The sequence below is a fragment of the Photinus pyralis genome, unplaced genomic scaffold (genome assembly GCF_008802855.1).
Source record: "Photinus pyralis isolate 1611_PpyrPB1 unplaced genomic scaffold, Ppyr1.3 Ppyr1.4_LG1, whole genome shotgun sequence".
Taxonomy (NCBI): domain Eukaryota; kingdom Metazoa; phylum Arthropoda; class Insecta; order Coleoptera; family Lampyridae; genus Photinus; species Photinus pyralis.
Genome location: NW_022170249.1, coordinates 53,083,924 through 53,090,044, shown reverse-complemented (window position 1 = coordinate 53,090,044; position 6,121 = coordinate 53,083,924).

Genomic DNA, 6,121 nt, shown 5'->3' with positions numbered 1-6,121 from the left:
CTTAAAGGCCTCGTAAATTTGGTAGCACTGTTAAAAGAGTGCAGAAAAGAAAACTTTAATAAATCACTTTCAAAGTAAGCTTAAAACCTGCAAAACCTATTGTTTTAAACTAGCACAGTGTGTAGGTATAGTAAACTGGTATCACGGCTCAGTAGACAGCACGTCCGGTCGCATTATCTTCTATTCCTTAGTATGTCAGTATGTGCGCGTAGGTACATTTTTAGTCGTCAAAAGAATTTCGGAATTTATTATTTGCCAAATAAGCGTTTTGTCAATTAACGTTATAAAAGCCACGTTAGTTTTAAATTAGAAGATTGCTCTCTACTTCATTAAAATCATTACTGCTGTTGGTTTATTTTCTTACCCTTAAGGCCTATTAAGTCTTCGAAATACTTTATTTCATTTTCTCTTCTTTCCCTACAATTCAAATTTAAATTTAGTAATTTTCACCTTTCTGTATTGTTATTACCTGTAGCTGATAACAATTTCCTTTTCCCGTATACTCTTTATCAACTTTCACTTTTCCTGTAGACATCTTGTATGAAGTACATGTGATTTCACCAAGTCTTTAATTACAATTATATTGAGCTTCTAAGGAAGGATTTGTAGAGAATTGGTTGTCAGAGAAGATTAAGTACGTGCCGTTTGATATTTTGGTGGTTAATTCTTCTCGCGCATATATTGCGGATCTGCCGTCACATTCACCATAAGCTCGCTCGTCATTTCAAGAGGTACTACTCTATTAGCTGTAATTGTCTACACATTATCGATGTTTCTTTTAGCTTTTTCTTTTACGTCTACTTTATTTCGTTCGTCGTCTTCAAGTTTCCTTGGAGGTTTCAGTACACTACGTTGGATTCCATCATCTACAATAATCAGAACCGGACATCCTTGCCTATCGTGATACTCACCGATATCTCCCGGAACCATCTATACCTACTTCTTGCGTTCATTGCGTTCTGGTTCCAAAGCCACATCGATTGTCAGCTGTTAGTCACGCCATCCACTCCGGTCACCTTAATTGGCAAGCTACACTCTCCGGCAAAGGTCAGGCTGTAATTGTTGTGCCGTCTCCGTTACATCGTCACGGTGGTCAAATAAAATAAAGGAAGGGAATTCATTTGTCGAGCCTCTATCCTATCTTACCTATCTCCTCTTGTTCCTTCATTCTTTTTCTTCGCTCACTTTCACCGTGTCGTTTTTTTGTGTTTAACGAAGTTTTTTTTATACTTATGATAAACAAGATAAATACTTGTCATTTTGGAGGTTATGTATAATTTAAGGTTATATTTCATTTAAATTTTTGGTTGCATTCAATTACTTACGTATTAGTTACACTATTTGGTGCTTAGTCACAAATTAATTATATTGAGTTTATAAAACATTTCACAAGTCAAATATTAATCAGTAGTATACCCCAGGTGAGGTACCCGTGGTCAAGGTGTTATATTGGTAGCGCTATCTAATAACCCAGGTCCTAGTAAACTTGAGGTCATATTAACTCGCCCTAAACTTAAATCAAGCGAGTAAGTGGATCTTGTGAATGTTAAAATTTTTGTTCATTGCCTTGTTTATTTGTTGTGAGTAAGTCGAAGCTAATTTGCCCCTTTTGGTTATTGAACTGATATTTAAATATACCGTATTTTCGCCTCCATGTAATTTCTTTCTGTGTGTGTGTGTGTGCTTGAGTATCGCCTTCTTCGAGATAACTATAGGTATACATCCTGCTCCCTGAAGCAAGAGCAGTATCTACAACTTTCGTTGTTATTCCCGCTTCTGGCGCCCATATAAACCAAATTGAACCTACCCATTTCTCCCTGTATAGCAGCCGGCAACGAAACATTGTCACCGCCAGAAGAGTGAGAACTCAAGAGTTCCTGTGGTTTTTGTACGTGACACTGTGCATAGTATACATATGTGTGATATCCAATTTCAAATGATAACGTTTTGAGTACAATGTAGTTACTGAAACAGCGTTTGTATAATCCACTTATTAAGGTGAACGTAAAAATATCTGTAAAACCATTCATCTAACAGCAACTGATGAAGTTTGTTTGTTAGCTTGCTATGGCTGTTGCGCCTCTGACGGTTGCATCCAAAAGTACTGATGTTTTGCATCCATAAAACGTTCGCCAAACATAGCATTGACGTTGCCATACTATTCGTTATAAATACAATGCTACTACTATCTTCATTAGTATTTTTCCAAAATATCTTCTTACACTGGGTTTTCTATTTTCATTTATTTCAATTCTTCTGTTTTCCAATGTCTTAGTCTGTTTGCTTGGACTTTTTCCCGGCGATGACAGAAGCTTTCGTACGGTGTGATAGGTCTCAACAGCAGCTGCGCATCTGGTTTGATCGGATCGCCGCTGGCAATCCTTTTCCACCGATAAATTTAGCGATTACCGAATTAAATTTTTCAACGCAATTGTTTTCCATATCGTAGATCAAACCGTCCGCATGCCGAACTAAGTAATCTTTAAAATTGCATAATTGTTGATACAAATCTAAAACAAAAAAATATTCTAATATTGTATGAATACGTAATACTTTTACCTCACACGTACCATTTAACTACGTCATTTAAAATATTGCTTGAGATGTAATCATTATTGCAAAAATAAGCTAAACATTTGCACTCTCGATGCTCGTCAAAAACGTGACTAAGGGAGTTACCGATATCTCTCTTTAAATTATTTATTTTTTCTTCAAGGGATGTTCCTGCATTTTCCCTGTTTGTTATGGTCTTCGTTATTCCCCACCGTAATCTTAATTGATTTTGCTACATAAATTAATAATGTTAAAAAAATTCCTTTAGGTACCTATGTAAAAATTCAAATAGAACATAAATATTACTCGTTTTTCTTACCTCAATCATTTTCCGTAAATTTGCAGACCTTCTATTGCGCCCTGAACAAATTTTCCTGAAGTAATTTCGCAATAAATGGTTTTTACATTCGATTTTCTTCACTTTATGTGCTTCATTCGGGTGTACTAGCAAAGAATTTTTATAAGCAATACTCTCCATCGGCTATCCATCAGGCCATCCATTGCTATACTTATTTGAAACCCCTCTGCAATAATGTTAGCTTCCATATTTGTAGAAGAGTGGTGGGTCTTGGGCGTAGTTTTACTTTGTTTCTTTTTGGAATCGCAAATCATACAAAATTTGTTTCGGACACCCATAAACAAAACCTTTTTTGTGTGAATAGCCGCAGTTCCAGATCCGGAACCTGTCTACATTCTGCCCAGAACAGCATCTTTGTTTATATTACTTTTAGACGGTTTTGCGCTGGGAATTGTAAACGAGCCATTACAGAATGTACTTAACATTTAAATAACACATAAAACCGGTTCGTTCCTCATCGATAGTTTTCATGTTTTGAAGCGTATCGGGTGATCCAATAAGACTGTTCCTCGGCCATATCTCGAGAACCTTGAGTCATATGACAGGGGTGAAAAAAATTATTGGATAAATCGGTCATGAAGAATCGCTGGAAAATATTTTCAAGTTCTAAAAATGACCAACAGAGGGCGTAACTGCCATCTTAAATTTTAAAATTGCATTTTCTTTCAATTTCGCATAATAACATAACATTATTTTTTCGTATTTTTAAAGAGAACCAGTTTATCTATCATTTTCGTAAAAACAAAACTCAGTTATTTCAAAAACAAAGATGGTGTGGGGCGTTCAATTGTTTTTGCAATAACCTGCTTTAACTTCTTAACCGTTTGGCCGATTTTAACAAATTTGGTATTGTTGAAAAGAGCATTCGTTGGGCAACAAAAATCAACCAAGGCCAAAATAATACCAACCCACGAGATTAAAAAAACGCAGGACAATATTTGAGTGAAGGTGCTCGGAACGCAAAACTTTAGAAATTTCGCAACTTTGGCTCGTTTCAATGTTTTTTTCCCCTAAATAAATCAGAAAATTGAATCTGCGCATGTTCGCATTTTAAAATTCGCTCTTTAACATTTACAATTTTAGAGATAGTAGTTTATTTGGCACCACTAGGGTCAAGGTATTCAAACTTTGAGACTCGTGGATCACCCACGTAAAATATATGCGCTTTTTACTTGCTAAAACAGCATCTCGTGGGGAAAAAATAAGTTCCTAGTCAAAAGCGACCGTTGATTTTATTTAAAATTTCAATTAAGGTATTGGTGACTAAGATACAGAGGTGTTGATCTCTACCTGTTATCGCTTCACGTAACAATATTCGCGCAGTATTTGTCGAAAGTTAAAGCGGTGCGGTTGTATGTAGCATAGTTTGACTTCAATAGTAAACGGACTGAATGGTAATGGCGCCCTTTTCTTAAAGAAACTGAACTAAGAAGGCCAAGGGTGAGTTATTTCTATTTTTGGCTGTATGTCAATTCACTAAACCCCAAAAATGACGTCCTCTGCTAAACTACAAACGAAAATTAATATAAAATACGAAAATACACTCAAATTTAAATTTGTTTTCTTTTAATTCGCGTTCCGGGTCCGCGAGGTGACATATTTATACAAACATTCTTCAACGTGACAATATGGTCCCTATCTTCAACCCCCTTCGAGTAACCGTTACAACCCCCCATTTTTTAAATGGGAAATATGGGCTTGTTATCACAAGCGGACAAGGTCTCTTCATTTTCTCTATTCAAAAATGTTAAGGTTTTTAAATACAGGCTGATTCAAATTCGAGGGCCACCATTGGGATCTCGGAAACTGCAAGAGATATATAGGTAGGTAGTTTAATTTAGCACCCCCCATAAAGTATCCTCGGCAAAGGAGGTCTCTATAATTATTTCTCTATTACCCTAGCACTCTCGTAATGATCTTTCAAAAAAGTTACTGAATCTTTGTATAATAATACTGGAGGTATTCCATACGCCTCGGACTCCCGGTACTAAGTTTTTCCTTTAAATTCACCCTTCAAAACTATCATGATTGTTTTCGGAAACGGACAGTCTCATTTGGTCTTTGGTCTTTTCTCTAAAATGATCACTTTAGTGCTAAAACTCAATGTTTTCGGTGAAGAACGTAATACAGGGAGCAGGGAGCTCTGGGGGGAGGGGATATACAAACCTCCCAGCAGAGAGACTACCCTCATCAGCAAAGTAGGACTCGATAACTCTTTCTCTATTATCCTAGCACTCTCGTGATGGTCTTTGGAAAAAGGTAATTGCGAGGGTAATTGACTCTTTGTATAATAATAATGTGGGAGAGGGTATTCCATATCTCCCAGTCCCCCTTCTCCGGTGCTAGTTTTTTCCTGCAAGCAAAACTATCATGATTGGTCTGGGGCCAAGACAGTCGCATTTGGTTCATTCTGAAAATTATCGTTTTAGGCTTAGAACACCCCCCAGAGAAAATATCCTCCAGTAAAAGAAGACTCGATAATCCTTTCTCTATTACTATTACCCTAGTCCTAGTAGTCTTTGGGAGATGATAATTGATTCCTTGTATAATAATGCTGGGGGCCATTGGAATCCCCCCCCATAACTAGGTTTCTCGCCTTTCAAAACTATCATGATTGATTTTGGGAAAGGACAATCGCTTCTGCGGTTCTAAGGTTCTTTGGTCTTTTTTCTCGGAAATTATCGTTTTAGTTGGTAACACTAAATGAAGATGGTATATTACCGGCTGGTGAAGTTCTGAGGGATATGAATACCCCCAGAGAGAGGAGAGAGGTAGTGAGTTACCCACAGCATTCTTCTATTACCCTAGCACTCTCATAGGTTAGCGTTTGGGGTATGAAATAACCTCCCAGGCAGAAGAGGATAGAACCCGAGTAAGCGTCAGATAATCTTTTCTCTATTACCCTACCAGTCTCGCAGTGATCTTTGGAAAAAGGTAATTAAACATTACACTAAATGTTTTCGGGGCAAAACGTAATACCGGAGGGTCTAGGGGGAGGGGTATTCCATAACCCCCAGCAGCGAGAGCACCCTCAACAATGGAGAACTCCATAATTATTTTTGTATTACCCTAGCACTCTGGTAATAATAATACTGGGGGGTATTCCATACTCCCCAGACCCCCGGTATTATAGGTTTTTCCTTCCACACTACAGAACTATCAAGATTGTGATGAGGACAGTCGCATTTAATCTTTTCTCAAAAATTATCG